General features: G+C 35.3%; 1 protein-coding gene and 1 pseudogene across 5 annotated transcripts in view; both read right to left on the reverse strand.

The window, feature by feature from the left end:
* The window catches only part of EIPR1 (EARP complex and GARP complex interacting protein 1), a 216551-nt gene that overhangs the window by 31220 nt on the left and 162851 nt on the right, over window positions 1-22480 (reverse strand). The window lies entirely within an intron of this gene.
* On the reverse strand, window positions 11037-15681 carry LOC141504520 (ras-related protein Rab-2B pseudogene; annotated as a pseudogene).

Raw genomic sequence — 22480 nt, forward strand, 5'->3', positions numbered from 1 at the left:
TGTTGAGAACATCTAAGTCATATATAATTGCTTATCATACAATATTGTTGTTACTGTGCATACAATGTTCTCCTGGATATGCTCACTTCACTTTGCATCAGTTCATGTAAGTCTTTCCAGGTTTTTCTGAAATCATCCTGCTTATCATTTCTTTATTTTCTTTTTTTTTTTTTAGGTTTTTGCAAGGCAAACAGGGTTAAGTGGCTTGCCCAAGGCCACACAGCTAGGTAATTATTAAGTGTCTGAGACTGGATTTGAACCCAAGTACTCCTGACTCCAGGGCCGGTGCTTTATCCAGTATGCCACCTAGCCGCCCCCCTTTATTTTTCTGCTTGTCATTTCTTATAGTACAATAATATTCTGTCACAATCATATGTCACAACTTGTTCAGTCATTTCCCAATCACTGAGAATCCCATCAATTTCCAATTCTTAGCCACCACAAAAGGAGTTGCTATAAATATTTTTTGCATAATTAGGTCCCATTTCCTGTTAAAAAAATTTCTTTGGGATATAAACTTAATCGTAATATTATTGTTACTTTTCAAAAATTTCTTTTATTGTCCAACAATCTTGAAATATGATAGTTAAATAATTAGTGAAACAAAAACAAAAAAAATCCTGACAACTCTGATAAAAGATCTCTTGCAATTTGACACTTACAATTCTTGATCTTTGTGAGCAATTTGAATTCTACCTAATATAACAGAATTTTTCTATTGTTTTATATTCTTAATATCTAATTACTTAGTCATCATGGGAATAAAAACATACTTTAGAAACAATTAGATTAAACATAAGAATTAAGATTAATCAGTTTCATTGATAAAGAGCCAAAATAATTTTGTTGCTTCAAAACTCCAAAACCTGATTAATTTATTATATTAAATATGATACTAACTCATTAAGAGTTTTTGTGTGTGCGTTCCTACACTGTAATATCATTTTAGGTCTTTTGTAAAACATAATATTTCTTCAAATCATAGAAAAGAATGGACACAGTTCTAAAGAATGATGTCTCCCAATGGCCTTGGGTTAGATACTCATGAGTCACAATGTCATGTTTTTAGCACTTAGAGAAAATGTATATTAACCAAATTACATTATATTAGCAATTCATAAAATCAGTTAGAAGCAACCTAAAGAAGTTCTTTCATCCAAATTAACTCCTCTAAATCATGCCCAAACTCAGATTATTTTCTATCCCTACAGTGATGACATCAACAGACATCATGAGTCTTTCCTTGATGGTCTGCACTCATGGAAAATTCACTGTAGTATGGCCAAAAAATTCTAATTAAAAAATAAAACAAAGACAAAACTAAAGAAGAATAGTGCTGTAATGTCCTCTCTCTGTAGAAGATGATATTTAATTAATATTACTAATTATTAATAGGTCTATTAATTATTAATGACTATTAATAGATCACATACAAGTTGTTTTTTTCATTTGTAATAGTTAATTTACACTAAGTTCTCCACTCTTTTGCAGAACAAATGACTCTACCTAGGTTAGATAGAGGAAATTTGATATAAAACAGCCATGGAACAGAAGATAATGACTATATATATATATATATATATATATATATATATACAATCAAATGAAAATTTCCTCAGATTTTAATTTTTTCATCCAGTGTTCATTCTCTCTACAAGTTTCCTATCACATACCAATTTGATAGATATGTAATTTATAATATAAATATAAATCATTGATAAAAACATTGAATAGAAAGTCAAGGACAGACTCTGAAGAATACCATTAAAGACCTCATATTCAAATTCACAGATCCATTAATAGATCTTTGGGTAAAATTATTCAACTAATTTTGAATCCAATTAATTATCTAGCCCATATCTTTCTGCCTTTTCCAAAAGATAAAATAAAAAAAGACTGTCAAATACAATCCTGAAATTCAGGTGTGTCAATGTCTATGGAATACCCCCAACTTACCTAACAAGCTTTTAAAAAATTAAACAGGTTTAATCAGGTGTGTTCTATTTTTGATGAAGTCTTCACTTAATGATATGTCAGTCAAGCAATAAATAATTATTAAGCACAACTGGAAGCTAGCAACACCAAAATATTTTGGAGATAAGAAGAGACAGATTTCCAAGCATGAAGGACAGTGAAAATACCTGATGACTAAAACTGGAGTGTCTTATCCAAACAAGAAAGTCAATGTCATAGTGGGGTGGAGTCACTTGAGGGGAATGTTATGAAAGGTTTTGAACATGAAAAAGAAAATTTTACATTCTATCATAGAGATGATAGAGAACCTCTGCAGTTTATTGAGTAGGGAATAACATGGTCAGAGCTGTGCTTTAAAAAGATTACTTTGGCTACTGAATGAAGATGGATTGGAGTGGAGAAAGACTTATGATAGGGAGACCAGAAGCAGGCTACTGCAATAGTTAATGCAAGAAGTGAAAAGGGTTTACACCAGGGTAGTAACAGTGTCAGAGAAGAAAAGGAGATGTATATTAGAAATGTTACAAAGATAAAACTGACAGACCCTGGCAACAGATTAGATATCGGGAGAAAGAGGGAAAGTGAAAAATTGAGGATGATACTTGTATCAAAAAATTTTTAATTAAATTTTATTTTATTTTAAGGTCTGTATTCCTCCTTCCTTTTTACCTCTCCACATTCACCAACTTTCTTGAAAAATCAAGAAAAAAATGAATTACTAACATGCATAGTCAAACAAAACAAATACACTCACTGACCATGTCAAATTTTAAACTTTTTTTTTAATTTAAATGCTTCCATTTACACTCTGTGACCATCACATCTTTATCTGGCAATTATGAGTCCTTGGGAATTGTAGTGGGTCATTTTGTGACTCAGAGTCCCTAAGTCTTTTATTGCTTATCTTTACAATATTGTTATTATTGAATATATCATTCTGATTTTGCTCACTTCACTCTGTATCAGTTCATACAATTCCTTTCAATATTTTTTGGTGCACAATGGTATTCCATCACATACATATACCAATACTTGTTTAGCCAATTACCAAATGAGCATATGCTTCCAGTTTCCAATTTCTTCTACCACAAAATTGCTGCAATAAATACTTTTGTATATATGAAGCTGACACCTTTTATATCTTCCATAACACATTCTAGAATTCTGTGAGGAGTTGAAGCCAAGTCACCAACTTCAGATCTGAACACTCCTGAGTAAAAGTTTCTTGGAGCCTCAGTTTCCTTATCAATAAAATGGGGATCATAAGAGCACTAACCTGAAATGGCTATTGTGAGTTTCAAATGAAATCATATAAAGAAAGAGCTTCTCAGTTTTAAAGCACTATAAAAATATTATCTACTATTTACTAATTAAAATTATCATTATTATTATTATTACTGTTTTAGAAATTCAGGACATCATTTCTCTATTTCAAGTTCTGAGTACTTCTGCCATTTTCTGACTGTTTCAAAGTTCAATGACAGAGGATTTTCAATCATAACAATCAACATTCATTTATTAGGTGTTTGCTTTGTGCCAGGTACCAAGTAAGGGCTAGTGATATAAAGACAAAAGTGAAACAGTCCCTGACCACAAAGATCTGAAATTCTACTAGATAATGTAACAAATATCTTACTAGATTTATTCAAGAAATCATATGAGGGATGGCACTGGAAGGCAGAAGAAATAAGAAAGGCCTCCTCAATGGAGTAGTGTCTAAGTTGAGGTCTGAAGGAAGACAGGGAGGTGAGTACATTCCATACACAAGACACAGTCATTAAAAAGACACCTACAGGAAACAGAATTTTGTTAATAAGGGACATCAAATAGGTCAACATGGCTTGAGTAAATTAATGGTAGGCACATGTAGGAATGTTGTAAAAGTAGTAAGGGACCAGAAAGTGAAGATCCTAAAAGTAATAGGGATTTATTAGAGTTTAGTGAATAGGAGATTAGCATGGTTAGACCTCAGTTTTAGGAAAATCACTCTGGTAATTATACTCTAGGTTATAGTTTATCCAGGTCTGGTGATTGAAGACAATTAAGTGCTCTCCTAATCTTTTCTTATTGCAAAATTTCCTATTAGCCACTTTTAAGTTATTCTTTCCAGGTCAAAACAAATCAAAACAAAAAACCCAAACCCAACCCAGGTATCAAGTAAATACATCACTTCTATACTTTCTTTGTCATCCATTAACATCATCCCAGCCATTGTAAACAGTAGACCTATTCCTTCTGATTTTTCTCTTTACCCCAACATAGCTTTAGAAAATATTTTTGTTGCCCTTAGCTTCACTACAGGCTTTAACTTGATTTAAGATTTAGCATTTCTAGCATCAAGCTTCTCTTATGTATGGAATGCAAGATATCTATTCTTATTCATTTTTATCTTAAACTAACCAGTTGATAGATTTTCTGGGATTTTTTTAATATAGCTCCACATTTACTAAAAATTTTTAATCTTTATTTCATATTCTCATTTCTCTTGAACCAACTTTTCCCATAAAACTTTTGGCTAGGGGATCCAACCTGTCTTTATGACTTTGAAATTTGCTTTCCTGAGAAGGGATACTACCAAATTCTTTCAATGATATAAATATGATTTTGGTATCAAACCAACTAATACATTATGTATAAAAATAATTGCAAAAATATTAATTATTCATGGTTAGGCCAAGCAAATATAATAAAAATTATATTACTAACTAAAATAATTTACTTATTCAGTGCTATTTCAAACAACAAAAAAATTCCTTAACAAAACCAGAAAAATAACAACAAAATATAGCTGGATGAATAATAAAAAAAAGAATCTCAGGGGATAATTTTTTTAAACAAGGAGGGCCTAGCAGTACTAGATTGATTAATTTATCATCTATGTAGCTTGTTTGTATATAACTGGATCCTTGAGATCAGAAAATATCTTGAACTTTTCTTAGTATCCCCAGAACCTAGTATAGTACCTGCATACAGTAAACAATAAATGTTTTTAACTGTCAAATCATTGGTAGAGCTGTGATCTCCATTCTGGTACAGCCATTCTGGAAAGCAATTTGGAACCATGCACAAAAATTCATTAAACTGTACATAAAAAATATCTCAAACCAGAGGAAGTTTGGCATAGTGGACAGTACACTATACTTGTAAAACTTAAAAAGTACTATATAAGTATCATCATTATTATTTTTGTTAATACTTGTTAAAAAATGAAAAATTAGATTAGCAAAAATTTAGGGGATTACTTACATATGAAAAATAAACAAGTATATGAGAGGCAGGAGGATCAGGAAGAAAAAGGAATAGATTTTTACAGAATAGATTAAATAAGAATCAGGAAAAACAATTGAACTTATCAGCCTAATAGTCAATAACACTTCCCCCCCCCCCAAAAAAATATAAGCTTAGGGGAAAATTTCCCATTAAAAAAATACTAGGTAGTTTACCAAAAAAAAAAGGTTGGATGATCATTTTATACTAATATTATATATAAGTACAAAACACCTAATTTACAGCAAAAAGTCATATTAAAAAAAAAAGAAGATACTGAAATGATGTGTTTCAAAACTATGGTCAGGATGACAAATCCAAAGCAAAAAAAAAAGATATAGGAGAGATCAGAAAAGATAAAACAAACTTTTTTGACTGTATTAAATTGAAAAGCTTTTGTATGAATAAATCTATGCAGCTGGAATAAAAGGAGAAACCATGGTTGAGAAAAAGATTTTTGAATCAAATATCTCTGACAAAAGGCAGATATCCAAAACATAAAGGGAAATAATGCAGGTATAAAAGACCAGGTGTCATTCTGCATAGGTAAATGATTTAAAAAAAATAGTTCTCAAGGGAAGAATTACAAACTATTTGACAACCACATGAAATACTCTCCAAATTACCAATAATATTAAAAACTATCTAAATTGGCAAAGATGACTAAAGAGGGAAATAACAATATTTATGAGTTGTGAATGATAGGCATACTAATACATGACTGATGTAACTATGAATTGATTTAACCATTCAAGAAACCATTTGCAATAAAATGAAAAAGTAAGAAAGATATCCATGCCCTTTCTTTCATAGAATCCACTCTAAAATATATCCAAAGAAAGTGCCATGTATACCAAGATAATCTTCACAGAACTTTTAGTGGGGAAGGCAAGTACCAACAATTATAAACAATAAATGATATCCATAGACAATTAAACGATTAATTGATTATGGTACGTAAGGGAATACTACTGTGATGTCCTTTTAATAACAATGTTCTACCAATATTGACTATGTTTGGGAGAAGTTGGGAGACACCTATAGTCTGAAGGATTGAAAATGAATACCACACAAGGAGCAATGGAAAGGGCACCTAACTCCACCAAAAGGAGCAAGTTAGTATGAGCAAAATATATAACAAAAGAAGAACTTTGAAGAAATATAGGGGAAAAAAGAATGTCTTTAAGAAAATGTATGAGAGGAAAGAAGATGAGTTGGTCAAGTGGAAAGAGTGATGGCCAACAAATAGACATCCTAAATGTTCTAGTGATATCCTTTTAAATTTATGGAAAGGAAGGAAGGTCTCTCAGATAATGGGTGGATTCTCTGTTAAAAAAAAGTTTTATATAGGATGAGCAAAAATGGATCTGAATGACTAAAAAAAAACATACAAATTGATACAATCACAGATCCATTTGAATGTTTGAGAAATAATAAATGAAGAATCCAGAAGCATAGATAGACTTGTAATAAATTAATGCAGGATGAAATAAGAAAAAAAGAAAACAATACTCAAAATGACTAAAATAATATAAACAAAAATAATACTAAAACAAAACTGAATACATAGGAGTGTAATGATCAAACATGGCCCCAAAGAAGAAACAAATCCACCTCTCTTCTTTCACTAGAGATGGGAAATTATAGGTTTGGAAGGATACATATGCTGTCAGATGCAAGTCAATTTCCCACATGATTTTACTTAACTGGTTTTGGTTTTTATTTTCTCAAAAGAAAAAGAATAAGTGATTAAGGAGCTATTTTAAAAAAATAAATGTTATAAGATAGTCTATATCCACTTCACTCTACCTGCCACCAATGTTTCTATCTTTTGTGTGGGTTGAGGGATTTATTCCTCCATGAGAAAGCTTATGAATCTTATGGTTATTATCAAAGGAAACAATAAACTGAATTTTAATGTAGCTACAGAAGTTAGTTTTCTTGTACATAGAGACAAAAATACATTTAATGATTCTAAAAGAAGTTGTTTAAAAACTGAAGAATGAAGAAAGTAATATCTCAGAATATAGTTTAGTTCACAGTCTTTCTAGGTGAAGGCTTTATTAAGAAAGGCTTAATTCTTATTGGGGGGAAAATACCTTTCTTCTGAGGGCTACAATAAAAAGCAAAGCATTATAATATCTATTATAAAAAACATGGGGGGGGGGCTAGGTGGCATAGTAGATAAAGCACCGGCCTTGGAGTCAGGAGTACCTGGGTTCAAATCCGGTCTCAGACACTTAATAATTACCTAGCTGTGTGGCGTGGCCTTGGGCAAGCCACTTAACCCCATTTGCCTTGTAAAAAAAAAAAAACCTAAAAAAAAACATCAGAGAATAGGATAAAGAAAAACTAAAGAGTCACTTAACACATAAGACTTCATATTGGGGGGGGGGGGGGCCAAGATGGCAACAAGAGAGGATCATTTCTTAGGTGCTGTCACTCAAAACTTATAAGCTAAGGACTCTTAACTAAATTTTTCAAGAGACAGAATCCACAGAAGGATGCAGTGAGAGAGTCCTCCAACCCAAGGTAACCTGGAAGAGGAAAAATTCTTGGCTCCACGGGGGTCAGAGGGGCGGCCCACCAGAGCAAAAGAACTTCAGCCTCCCGGAGGCAGCCCCAGGGCTCTGGGAGCCATGGCTCTCAGCAGCGGGGGCAGTTTCCTGACCTATACCCGGGGGAGCACCAGGCACAATTTGGGGGATCAGTGGGAAGACCTCTGCCAGAGCAAGCACGTGAAGCCCAGCCCTCAGGGAGCACAGCTAGTAGCAGCCCAGATCCAGGAACCAGAAGCAGGCAGAGCCAGTAAGCAGGAGCCCCCAGGGCATGAGTGCTGAGCCTAGGGAGGGGAATGGAGAGAGATTGTCTGGCTCAGTCCTCTGTCCCTGGAATGGGACTCTGGGCTTCTGACCACATTCAGATCCTGATCGCAGTCTAGGCCCCCCATAGAACAGCAGGCCCCCCACCTCAGCCCCGTGGCAGAGCGGGTCGCTTATGGTCATTCACAGACCAGGAGGGAGGGAAGACAGAGTCTCACACACAGTGATCCTTGTGGGGAGGTGTCCCAATAATACTCAAAAGCTCAGGAAGCACCCCAAAACCAGGCTCAGGCTGGAGAAATGACTAGGCAGAGAAAAAAGAGGAAAACCATTGAGAAATACTTTGCCTGTGATCCCAAGAAGGAGCAAACCACTCAATCTGAAGATGAGGAAGCACAAGCTCCTGCATCTAAAGACTCCAGAAATTGGGCTCAGGCTATGACAGAGCTCAAAAAAAGACTCTGACAATCAAGTGAAAGAGATAGAAGAAAAATTAGGAAAAGAAATGAGAGAGATGCAGGAAAAACATGAAAAAGTCAGCAGCTTAGTCAAGGAGATCCAAAAAAATGCTGAAGAAAATAACATGTTAAAAGCCAGCATAAGTCAAATGGCTAAAACAGTTCAAAAAGATATTGAGAAGAATGCTTTAAAAAGCAGAAATGGCCAGATGGAAAAAGAGATAAGAAATCTCCCTGAGGAAAACAAATCCTTCAGACAAAGAATGGGAACTGAGGGAGGTTGCTGATTTTACAAGGAATCAGGACACAATACTTCAAAACCAAAAGAATGAAAAATTAGAAGAAAATGTGAAACATCTCATTGAAAAAAACAATTGATGTGAAAAGAGATTTAGGAAAGATAATTTAAAAATTATTGGAATACCTGAAAGTCATGACCAGGAAAAGAGCTTTGACATCATTTTCAAAGAATTACTAAAGGAAAATTTCCCTGATATCCTGGAAGCAGAGGGCAAAATAGAAATGGAGAGAATCCACCAATCTCCCCGAGAAAGAGATTCAAAAAAACCAACCCTCAGGAGTATTATAGCCAAGTTCCAGAACTCCCAAGTCAAAGAGAAAATATTAAAACCAGCCAGAAGGACACAATTCAAATACCATGGAGCTGCAATCAGGATCTCACAGGACTTAGCAGCAACTGCATTAAAAACTCATAGGGCTTGGAATATAATATTCTGGAAGGCAAAAGAGCTCAGAATGCAACTGAGAATCAACTACCCAGCAAAAATGAATATCCTCTTCCAGGGAAAAAGATGGACTCTCAATGAACCAGAGGAATTTCAAATGTTCCTGTTGGAATGGCCAGAGCTGAACAGAAGGTTTGATCTTCAAATACAGGACTCAGGTGAAGCATAGAGAGTGGATGAGAAGGGGAAAATATGAGGGAATTAATGATGATGAAGTACATGTATTCCTGTATAGAAAAATGATACTGAGAATACTCATATGAACCTTTTCATTTAATAGAGCAGGTAGAAGGAGCTTTTATAGATGAAGCACAGGAGAAAGCTGAATTTGAAGATATATTGTGGTGTAAAAATGGAGTCAATAGATAAAAGGGAAATGTAATGGGAGAAAGAAAAAGGAGAGGAGGAATAGGTTAAGATATGTCATATAATAAGATTTTTTTTCATTATAATGAGCTATTGAAATGATATAGAAGGGAGGAAGGCAAGGGGGAATGAGGGAATCTTAGCTCTCATCAGAGGTGGCTAGGAGAGGAAACAGCATATATACTCAATGGAGTATAGACATCTGGAGTAGGAAGGAGCGAAGGGGGAGGGGGGATGTGAGTGATAGAGGAGAGGATGGACCATGGGGGAGAGTGCTCAGATATAACACACTTTCTTTTTTACTTCTTGCAAGGGGCTGGGATTGGATGGTCTGTCCGGGACCATAGGGCTGGGTGGATGCTGGGCCTAAGGGGTGGTATGTGGGCCCAGGTCCTGGGATCTGTCTGCTGTGCCACTCAGCTACCCTACAGGAGAGACAGAGTGAAAGGAGAGAGAAAATATAGTACATGGTAGTGGAGAAGTATGAATAGAGGGAGTTGTGATCAGCAAAGGCAATGGTGGAAAAATATGGAAGTAACTTTTGTGATGGACTTATCATAAAGAATGTGATCAACCCATGACAGAGCTGGTGGTGTTGGAAGCACATTTATTATTATTATTATTATTATTATTATTATTATTATTATTATTATTATTATTATTTTAGGGGAGGGTGCAGGGCAAATGGGGCTGGGTGGCCTGCCTGGGGCCGCACAGCTGGGAGATTGTTGGGTGTCTGAGGCCGGATTTGGACCCAGGTGCTCCTGGCTCAAGGGCCAGTGCTCTGTCTACCACCCGGCTGCCCCTACTACTATTATTATTCTTACTATTTTATTTTATTTTGGGTCTTTTTTTTTGTTTGTTTTTGCAGGGCAATTGGGTTGGGGTGGCTTGTGCAAGGTCACACAGCTGGGTGATTGTTGGGTGTCTGCGGCTGGATCTGGGCTCGGGTGCTCCTAGCTCCAGGGCTAGGGCTCCATCTACTGCGCTACCTGGCCATACCTAAAATTATTATTATTATTATTTTAATTTTAATTTTTTTCTCTCCCCTTTGCTTTATCATTCATGCGGGTCTATATTTTTTGTGGGGGTAGGGGATATTATGTTTATTCTTTTTTTTAATGCATGCATATATTTAATAATGAAACAATTCAACAGCAAATAATAATAATAATTAAAAAAACAAAGTAAAAGAAAATCCATGAGGCACCAGTGTGGAAAAGGGTGACTGAGTGACCTAAGCAGGAAGCTACAGGGGCTGAATTGGGAAGACATGTGATGGGGAATGGGAGTACAGCAAATTTTTACAGAGACAGCATCGTATGTTTTTTGAAATATAGGACTGACTGGAAAAGTACATGCTGATTTGCTTGCCTAGAGGCAGTCAGACTTCCTATATAATCTGCATGGAGTGGAAGTAAAGATCCTAGAAATGGTACCAGGGAAGATAAATGAATGTGGATCCTGAGAAGGGAAAAAATAGAAATATGGATATCAGGACTAGCAGTTGGAAGAGATTGGGATATATTCCTAAAAGGTGCTTCCAAAGCCTCAGAAAAGGCATGTAATAAAGCTGTTCTATGTCTTTTTAAGTCAGTCAGATTTAAAGAGTATATGTACTATGTGCAACACTAAGCACTGTGAGGGAACTGGAAAGGAAGGAGAAGCACAAAGCAACAGAAGAAATGGTCCCTGCCCTCAAGGGGTTTACACTCTACGTGGGGAAGATAAGGTCCTCCACAAGAACAACTGATGATTTATTTACAAAGGAAAAAGTACAAATTAATATAATACTGAGTTTATGAAGGCTGAAGGGGCACTGAGTGGTAGATTGATTAGAATTTGGTGGGGTTGACTTTGGGACAAATGCTATTCTTAAACTCAAGATGTGGAAGAACATGGATTAGCATATGAAAAGGCAAGGAGGTAGGAACAAAAGTCACGTGCAACAAGCTGAGAACAAGCAGTTTTTCTTGATTAGAGGATTTATAGTGAAAAAGGTTGATCATTTACTAAAGATTCAGTTATTTGGGGTTTTTGACTAGATATGGTCTCTAAAGAGTAGAGTAAGGATTATTTTCTTTATGTCATACAAAAAGAGACCCTAGGTTCTGAACTGCCTCAAGAAGTTCATTTACTTCTTTAAAACAGAACCCTAAGAGATACAAATTAGCAAGGCAGAGGAGTTGCTTACATAGAAAATTGTTCATTAACTCTGAAATGCTCTCGAAGAAGGAACCATGTGTTCTCTACAAGTAACAAAAAGTTACTTGAAAAAGTAACAAATGGATCCCCAAAGGGAAGGAAATAAAAAGGCTGTGGAAATTTCCGAGTTGGCAAATCTATTCCCACATGATATACTAGATCCTTACTCTTTGACATGTTGACTCAGAAGATCTCTGACACTTGTTAACACTTCATAATGGGCAGCAGGGTTGTGCTAAAAAAAAAAATTCAATGTTTGCTTATCTTTGAACTCTAGTGAGTCTCAGCCTTGCCCCTAACAGTTTAGAAATTAAAATATGAGGATGGGAGTTGGGAGGAGGGAAGGAAGAGAGAGGAGCCCTAATCTATAGGAAATGGTCAGTTAAGGGCACAAATTCTTCTCTAGTCAGATGGAAGGACGGGATGTCACACCTGGGGATGAGGCTTCCACTGGCCAAAGCAACCAGAACCTCTTCCCTCAAGTCTGCTGCATGAGGGGACTGTCCCAAGCAGAACCAGATACTACGGCCAGAAATTCAGCAACAGCTAGAGCTGTCACCTGTGCCTTCATAATTCCTTTGATATGAGCTAGGTCCTGATGATGCTGAAGTTGGTTGTTGAGGCCCAATCTTGATGCCATTTGCCTCATTGCTGACATCAAATAAGCCCTGCTGGATCTTCCTATATATATTTCTTTGGCTGTGTTAATGAAGGCCTCTTCAACATTAGAGGCAGTTTTGGCTGAGGTCTCCATGAAGATAAGCCCATACTCCCGAGCAAAGGCCTCTCCTTCTTCCCTTTTCACATCCCTTCGAGACTCTAGGTCACTCTTGTTTCCAATCAACATGATAATCATATTGGAGCTGGAGTGCTGCCAAGCATCTTCTAGCCAAGAAGTGAGGTGGTTGAAGGTTTCACATCTTGTAATGTCATACACCAGTAGGGCTCCAGCTGCTCCCCTGTAGTAGGAACAGGTGATAGAATGGAATGATTCTTGCCCAGCTGTGTCCCAAATTTGCAGTTTGATTTGTTTGCCATCAATGTTGACCATATGGGCCCCAAACTCTACACCTATTGTGAGGTCGTGGACAGGCTGGAAGCGCTTGTCTGTGAACTGCAGGAGGAGGCATGACTTGCCCACACCTGTGTCCCAGATGATGATGTACTTGAAGAGATAAGCATAAGTCATGGTCCCGAGGCCTGGTCCTCCTGACTCCTCTGACCACCCACCTCCAGCCTGTCTAGCCACGCCTATGTTTACTCTTAAACAAGAATGTTTTAGTAATGTATAAAAAACATTATTTGTACAAAATAAGAATAAATAAAGAAATGATAAAAAAAAGACTTCATGAAAGGGTAGTAAGGCACACTCCAAGAGTTCTCTGAAGGCTCAACATAAGTAACAATATGAAATTGAAAAGCTGTAACATGCAATGGTTATAGAATGATAATATACGCTTTGCCTTTGGAAAGAACAACCTATATAAGGATGAGGGAAACCTGGGAATGCTAGCTAGGAGTAGAGAAGAAGCCAATAGAAAGGGAGAGATAGAAGATGAGGAGAGGAAATAATTACTGAGGCTAGCTCCTACAAGGAAACAACAATAAATACATATTGAGCAGCCTTTATGTGTAGGCACTGACCTAAGTGCTGAAGATACAAACAGATCTAAGAATCTAATGGAGGAAGACAAAACACAAAAGAAAGCTGAAATTATGAAGGAGAAAGAGAGAAAAAGGTGGAGGGGCATGGTGGAGAAGTCAAATAAGTCCAAAATGAGCAGGATCAAGGGTCTTCACAAGAAGAGTCACTAAATATCATATTGAATAAAAGGAAAGGGGGAAGCTGTAAAGGGACTGAGAGAGGACTAGAAGAGAAGAAGGGACTTAATAAAGGATGGATGATTTCTTCAGTAAAATGGCAAAGTAAGGTCATATGCTGAGAAAGAAGGAGATGGAAGAGCTCTGGGTGGCTTGAGGAGAGAAATTTAAAACAGCCATTGGAAGCAGTGTGATAAGAGTCTACCTTGTAAGACTAAAAGGATATACAAATTTAGTGGACCGAGATTTCATGGATGTGGCACTGCCTCTAGAAGTGTTCTAAAGCATAGGAACAGGAATAAGAAAGGAGGAGGGTATATACCAGGGTCAAGCACTAACAGGATCAGAATGAATTCTGAGCAGATAAGGGTTTCAAGGGAGAAATGTATAGTTAAATTTTGTTTCAGAAAGGAGAGAATGCCTTTGAGAGTAATCTCTAGGGTTAAATACATACTCCTATGTTTCATGTTTAAGATGTTTTCAACATGGCTTCAACACACTCCTCTAGCTTCACTATGAACTACTTTCCTTTCTCTACAATCCAGCCAACCTGGCCGTGATAGTCCTCAAAAAAACATATGTTACAACAGAATGATAGGGCAGAAAGGATATGCCTGGACTGTGGAGAGGCTCAAAATAATTTCTATCTCAGTAACTGCGAATCAGGTGATGGGATAAGCTTCTAGTCACTCAAAGGCCCTGGACTATCTGTATCTGTATCTGTATCTGTATCTATCTGTATCTGTAAAAGCAGAAGTAACAGGAAGAGATAGTAGTAAGCTTTTGCTGTCTGAGTTAATAAATAACTTGATTTTATTCATATATACATACATACATACACAGAGACACACACAGAGACACATCACATCACCTTGAATCACATTTCAATCAATGAATTCCATTAATGGATATAAGTTTCTTTCAGCACAGATACACTAAGGCTTGGGTTCACATTTTTTTAAAATAAATTTTTATTAATCTTTTTATTAAATCACCAAATTTCTCCCAATGTCCCCTTCTCCTCCTGATGCTCTTAGAGTCATCCCATAATAACAATATTTTTGAAGGAAAAAAGGAGGAAAAAAATCAGTAAAAGTGATCAATGTATTGAAAAAGTGTGAAACTATATGCAATATAACATATCTGTGAAGTTCTTACATTTGCAAGGGAGTGAAAGTATCTTTTCATATCTCTTAGTTTAGAGTCATGTCTTTCCTTTTTAGTTTTTAGAATATTTCGCTTTGTTTTGTGGAATTTTTTTCTTTATACATTGTAGTAATCATGGTGTTTATTGTTTGCATGACCCTACTTACTTCATTATGCAACTCATATATTTCTCTATATTCATGTTTCTCTATATTCATCATATTAACTGTTTCTTGCAGCATAATATTCTACTGTATTCATAATCCATAATTCCATATTAGCTATAACCTAAATGGCATCTGCTTTGTTTCCAATTCACTGAAATGCAATGAAATTAAATTCATTTAAATGCTACAAAATTTGGGGTATGCATGGGGGACTTTCTTCTTAGTAATGGTATCCTTGAATTAAAAGTCTAGCAATTCAAAATCTCTGGGTCAAAGGGTATGGATATTTCATTAACTTTTTTTCATAATTACAAATTGCCTTCTAAATAGTTGTACTGATTCATGTTCTCGACCACCAATGCACTAATAGGTTACTATATTCTCACAGTTACTTCAATTCACTTTTACTTTCTTTTATCATCTCTGCTAATTTTCTGGGTGGGAGTTGTTTTTGCTTTGCATTTCTTTCAATATTAGGATATGGAACATTCTTTCATGTGGCTATTAATAGTTTGCAGCTGCTGTTTTGAGAACTGCTTGAATATATCCTTTGACCATTTATCTACTAGAAAATGTCATTTTTATAATATGCATGTATATATGTGAAATATACATGAATACATACACACATATATAATATGTATATATAATATTTGGTCATTATATATACGTATATATTTATGTCTCTTGGATCCCAATCGCTCTTTGAGAAATCTGATCCAAAGGGTTTTTCTTCATTCTATAGCTTTCCTTCTTATCCTAGATATGTAATCTTGTTTATAGATTATACAAATGTAGCCAGGCAAAATATTTCCATCATGTTGTGAAAGAAAATATAGAATCTCCCCACCCCCTCCCCAAAAACCAACAAGAAAAAATAAAGTAAAAAAAAAAAAAAGGAATGCTTCAATATGAACCATCAGGTCTCTCATGGGGGATGGATAGCATTTTTCATCCCAAGTCCTTTAGTTGTCTTGGATCATTATATTGTTAAGAATAGCTACATCATTCATAGCTGATCTTCTTATAATATTATTGTTACTTTGTACACAATACATTTCCCATTGCATCTGCTCACATAAATCTTTCCAAGTTTTTCTGGAGCATCCTGTTCATTATTTAAAATACAATATAGTGGTTTTCTATCATAATTACATACCATAATTTATTCAGTCATTCCCCAATTGATGGGCACCCCTTCAATTTCCAATTCTGTGCCAACAGAAAAGAGTTGCTATAAACATTTTTATACATAGACGTCTTTTTCATTTTTATTTTTTATCTCTATTGGAATACAGACCTAGTAGTAGTATGGCTAGATCAAAGAGTAAGTAGGGTTTTAAATAGGGCAGAGTTCCAAATTGCTGTTTGAATCTCCGTACACAACTCTACAAACAGTGCATTAATGTCTCATTTTTCCCATATCCCCTCCAACATTTGTCATTTTTCTTTTTTTTGTCCTATTAGCCAATCAGTCTCTCAGAATTGTTTTAAATTGCATTATCTACTTTTCCCTTTCTCCCAATATAACTCTCTCACCCTTTAATTTTATTTTTTAGCTATCATTCCTTCATATTCAACTCATACTTGTGCCTTCTGTCTACATATACATATAGATGTTTATGTGTGTATGCATATATATATATATATATTCACACACACACACACAAAGACACACACACACACACACACACACACACACACACACACACACACACACACACACACAGACACAATTCTTCTAACTGCCATAATGATGAGAAAAGTCTTAGGAGTTACAAGTATCATCTTCACATGTAGCAATGCAAACATTGTTGAACAATGTAAACATTATTAAGTCCTTATTATATCCCTTTCCTCCCTTTCTTGTTTACCTTTTTATGCTCTTGAATCCTGTAATTTGAAAATCAAATTATCTATTCATCAAGAATGCATCAAAGTCCTCTGTTTCACTAAATGTCTATTTTCCCCTCAGATGAACTATACTTGGTTTTGCTGAGTAGTTGATTGTTGGTTGTAATCCTACCTCTTTTGCCACCTAGAACATCATATTTAGAGTCCTCCATCCTTTAATGCAGAAGCTGCTATATTTTGAGCCCTGACTGCGACTCCACGATATTTGAAATGTAATTTCTCTTTGACCTGGGAACTCTGGAATTTGGCTGAATATTTCAGGATGTTATTTTGGGTTCTTTTTTAGCAGATGACTAGTGGATTCTTTCAATTTCTATTTTAAACTCTGGTTCTAGAATATAAGGGCAGTTTTCCTTGAAATTTTTTTGAAAGATGATGTCTAGGCTCATTTTTGGATCACAGCTTTCAGGTAGTCCAAAAATTTTAGAATTCTCTCTCCAAGATCTGTTTTACAGGTTAGTTGTTTCATATTGTCTATTTTTTCACTGGGAATGGTTTTTGTTTTACAGATTCTTGACTTCTCATAAAGTCATTAGCTTCCATTTGCTCAATTTTAATTTTTGAGAAATTATTTTTTTCATTGAGCTTTTGATCCTCCTTTTTTTGATTCCCATTGGCTTTTTGTACCTCTTTTACCATTTGGCCTAGACTATTTTTAAAGATGTAATTTTCTTCAGTATTTCTTTTGTGTCTCCTTTACCAAAATGTAGATTTCTTTTTAATGATTTTCCAACCTCACTCTCGTTTCTCTCCCCAGTTTTCCCTCTATGTCTCTTGATTTTCAAAATTCCTTCTAAATTCTTCTATAGCCTAAGAACAATTCATGTTTTTATTGGATGCTTTGGATGTAGAAACTTTGACTTTGCTATCTTCTTCTAAGTGTGTGTTTGACCTTCCTTGTCACCACAGTAACTGTCTATGGTCAGAATTCCCTTTCTAGGAATCTGTAGGTTTTCAGATCTAAGGAGAGGTGCTTACTACTCTCGTCTTGTGCTCTGGTTTATAAGTGACTACAAGAACTCTTTTCTGCCCTGGAACTGTGAAGAGGGATCCCACTCCCCTGGGGTCACAAGCTCTGTAGTGCTAGTGCTCTTAGCCCTGTGACTGTTTGAAAGCCACAGAATGCTGCCTCAGTGCTAGCAAAAAGACCCCTGTAATTTTCTTCTGAACAGCTGTTTAACTCCCTTATCGACTATGAGTTGAGAGGTATCAAAGCAGCTGCTGCAGATTCAGTGGCTCCCAAAGCCTGCTCCTAGGTTTGCTAGCACCAGAGAAACACTGGCATGACCAACACTGTCCTGTGTTCTATTGTCAGCTAGGTATGACAGATCTCTTCCTGCCAACTTTCTAAGTTATGCTTGATGTCTCTGGACTGAGGGGCCGGGAAAGTGCCAATGCTGCTATTGATGCAGGTGCCCCAAGGTCTGTTCCTGGTTTGCTGGGGCTTGATCTATGCTGGTACAGTCTGAGCTGGACTCTGGTGCAACAGACTTTCCTCCTGACATTCCAAGTTGTCTTGGACTGGAAAATTGTGACATTCTATCTTTTTATGGATTCTGCCTCGCTAGAATTTGTTTAAAGTCATTATTTAAAGGCATTTGGAAAAGTTTGGGGGGAACTTAGGCTACTCCTTGCCTTTACTCTGACATCTTGGCTTTGCCCTCTATTTATTTAAGGAGCACTTTGTAACTGAATCTATACTATTCTTTTGTGTTTTTTGGTAGATTAATCTTCAGATACTTTATACATTTTGTAGTTATTTGGAATGGAATTTCTATTTCCGTCTCTTGGTAAGCAAATATAATAAAACATGAATCAAGAATTTCACTGAATTTTTGCTCCGAAAATTCCAATATATCATGATAGGAGGAACCATAAAATATTCAAATTCTCAAATTCAAATCTGAAGGTTGAAATTGTTAAATGGTCATTTCTGCAAGTCTTTCAAACTTTGGTAGACTTTCAAGTACAAGGTCAATTAAATAATACATGGTCTTTTCAACATGAGTATCGGGAATAATAAAAATAGAATGATTCAATTTCTGTCTAACAATAACTATTGGTGTTGGATTTGGGGAAGGAAGGATATTATTCTAATCAATTTATAGAGCTAATATGAAATTTTTAGATGAACTTTTGGACTAAATAGAACAATTACTGGTAGTAAGCTACTGAAGAAAGAGAGTAGACCCACTAGATTCAGAGTTAAAAGAATGATTTTTGAATCCAGCCTTTAGTCAAGTCATTTAGTATCCCTTAGTCTCGGGTTCTATCTGAGTAAACCTGAAAAATGAGGGAATTGAATTATGTCTCAACTGCACATTAAAATGATGCATGCAAAGTTATACTTTCAAAAGAAAATTACAGAGGCCATGGGGCTACCTTTTTTAGGGAAGGATGTTTTGGAATGGGGCCATTGTGAGTTTTCAATAACTAAAGGTCCATAGATGATATTCAGGAGGCAAAATGAGGCTCAGAGAGATTAGACAAGTTACCCATGATCACTCAGGGAATAGCAGAGGTGGGATTTAACTGCAAGTTTTCTAACTCCTGATTTAATACTGTTTCTCCTAAATTGTGCTCAGTTGTAACTTGGCTATGCTAACTTGGACTTTGCCCCAAGATAATGACAAAAGAGGGTGCTAATAGCACAGAAACAACTAAGCTTTGCACCTAGTTAGCAAGAATAATTTGCTTAAATGAAAAGCTTTGACAGAAGCATTATGAAATACTGATTTGCATAGTTACTGGAGTGCTAAACCTGGAGTTGTAAGATCTGAGTTCAAATCTTATCTAGCTATGCACAAGCAAGTCATGTAATGTCTTTGAGCCTTGAGATATTCTTGAAACTGAAGTATTAAATTATAGATGGGTTTTGATCTGCTCCTTGGTAGAAGGACCAATATCTATTTTACATAGCTTTGCTGTTATTTTAATGGAGAAGGGAGATTATGTGACTTCTTTGGGATCTAAGGCAAAAAAGACCAATCCTATGGGAAACTGATTCCAAAAGTTTTAGCAAAATTAACTTTACCCCTCAGGGGCACTTTTCAGACTTAAGTGTTACAGCCTGCCATGGTGAATGAAGAAGTAAAGAGTAGTAGTAACAGTAGTAGTAGTAGTAGTAGTAATAGTAGTAGTAGTAGTAGTAGTAGTAGTAGTAGTAGTAGTAGTGCTTTATTTGAACTTAACTTAGTAATTATGGAATTTTTAAACATTATCAATAAAGTATTTTTAATTGCATTTTATGGTCCACCACTGTCTCATTACCCACCCTAGGTAATGACCACAAGGTGTCCTAGTATCTCTACCCTCAGAAGTCAGTTACTTTCGGTTTCTTTTCTCACTGATAGGATTTGAGTTACTTTCAGAGTGTAGCTGATCTGTGTGCTGTGTTCCCTAAATATGTTTATGAATCCTGCTTTGTAGGTGCCCAAATTGCTAGATATGGTTCTGACTATGCCCGTTTTAAAAGAACAACATTCAGGCATACTGTTTAAGGGACTCTTTGTGATGTTTGTATGTAGAAGAGAAGCTATTTGCATAATACATATACATACTTCATCAAGATTCTAGAGTTATTAATCCTAAATTCCTTTCCCACTTTGTCACTTTTATGAAGCTGGTGAGCTTCAATTCAATTATCATGATGATGGTGATGAAATCACAAAACCATCAAGAATATCAACAAAATTCTTTAAGTTTAAAAAAATATAAGGAGGTTGTTAGAACACTGCTGAAAGAACTTTGAGACCCAGAAACTACTACTTATTAATAAGACCTTGGCAAGTCATTTAACCTTGCTGAGTCTCAGCATAGTTCATTCAATATAAAATGAGCTAGTTGGATTAGATGAGTTCTAAGTTACAACTAAGATCAAATATTATGATCTTGTTTCTACCACTTATTAGTATTAGGAATATAAAAATCTTAGCTTCTTAATAAAATAGTGATGCCTATCACAGCTGCCTCACCAGATTATTGTAAAATAAGTGATTAGAAAATCATAAAGTGTTAAATACACGCTACTGTTACTATTATTATTTCAGCCCATTTACATAGAATACATAGAAGGGCAAAAAGATTTTCTTAATCACAATTAATGAAACAGGAGATGTATACAGCTATCACTCAAAAAGTAGCTTACATTCATTCCTCGTGCCCATCTTTTCTAAGGACATGTAAAAATAACAATATATAGTATTATCCATTTATAGGTTCCTGATCACTTTCATTGCCATTAATAAATAGTCTCCTAGGAAAAGGAAGGAAAAGAATAACTTATAACCCAAAATAGTGACACACAATTGTTAGGTAAAGATTTTTTTTTTTATTAGAAACGAACACATACACAATTAAAATGACAGAATGAATCTAAAGTAGACAAGATGTAACTAGTTGATTAGAATTTGGTCAAAACAATCAAATTAACATTTCTAAGGCTATGAGAGAGATAAAGTTTCTTAAATTTTACTGAAGTTACATAATCTCTCTCTCTCTCACATACACACACACACACACACACACACACACAGACACACACAATCAAAAATTCCATTTTATATTTATTTTTTAAAATACCACAACAGAAGCTCATTTTACAATATCAGTTCAGGGTCTATATTTACTAATAATATTTTATATAATATCTGGGCCTTCATAGGGAATCTCCCATTCAAAAGTTAATCAAGACCAATAACTTATACCTGACAAAATTTTAGGCTAAGAAAGCTATAGAAAGCAGTATTGTGATGTAGGTAACAAACTTGTACAAAAGATCCCAGACTATGAATCTATTTCAGATGAAAAATACCTCAATATAAAAACATTGCAATTAGTCTACCTCATCTAAAAATTGTCAGTTCTATGCTTGCTAAGATTTCAAACTCTGAGATAGAAATCTGTTCCCAATAGCTTCCTGTTATATCCTATACTCCACATGCCCCCATCCTTAATGTTCTATAATTTGGTAGCATTAACCAAAATATTTTTATAAGAATTCTTTGTCAACCAATATCATATTTAAAGTTCTGTTCAAAAACCCTCTTTAAATTTTGTTCTAAATGTTCTATTCTATGGTGAGGAATATGGTCCTTGTAACTGAAACAGTTTGAAATTTGAGACCAATTCAAATAGTACTATGCTAAGGCAGGTATTACTAACAATTAATTGAATTAATCAATTATTTATTAATTCAGTGATTTTGTATTATATGTAAAGCAAAGTCCCAGGAGTTCTAAGGGAGACAAAAGAATAGGACTACTCCCATATTATATTAACTAAACACTTATTCTGAAGGATAAAGGTATGAGAAGAAAAAATAAAAAGAATAAAATGAAAAAATCTTATGACTTTGAAAAAGAGACAAGGTAACTTTTATGATTCTGTTGGCACCATGCTATAATTGCATAGCTGTTTTTCTCTTTTCTTTCTTGCCTTGTATAGAGAAATAAAACAAACCTTCAGAATGTAGAGGCAAACTAAGATTTTTTAACTCTGAATAGTTTGAATAACCAAGGCAGGGTAGAATAGGCTGTCTGAGAAAGAGACATATATTTCAAGGGTCCTTCGACACAGAGGCAGCTCAAATGCTA

Source organism: Macrotis lagotis, chromosome 1 (genome assembly GCF_037893015.1).
Source record: "Macrotis lagotis isolate mMagLag1 chromosome 1, bilby.v1.9.chrom.fasta, whole genome shotgun sequence".
NCBI classification, from domain to species: Eukaryota; Metazoa; Chordata; class Mammalia; order Peramelemorphia; family Peramelidae; genus Macrotis; species Macrotis lagotis.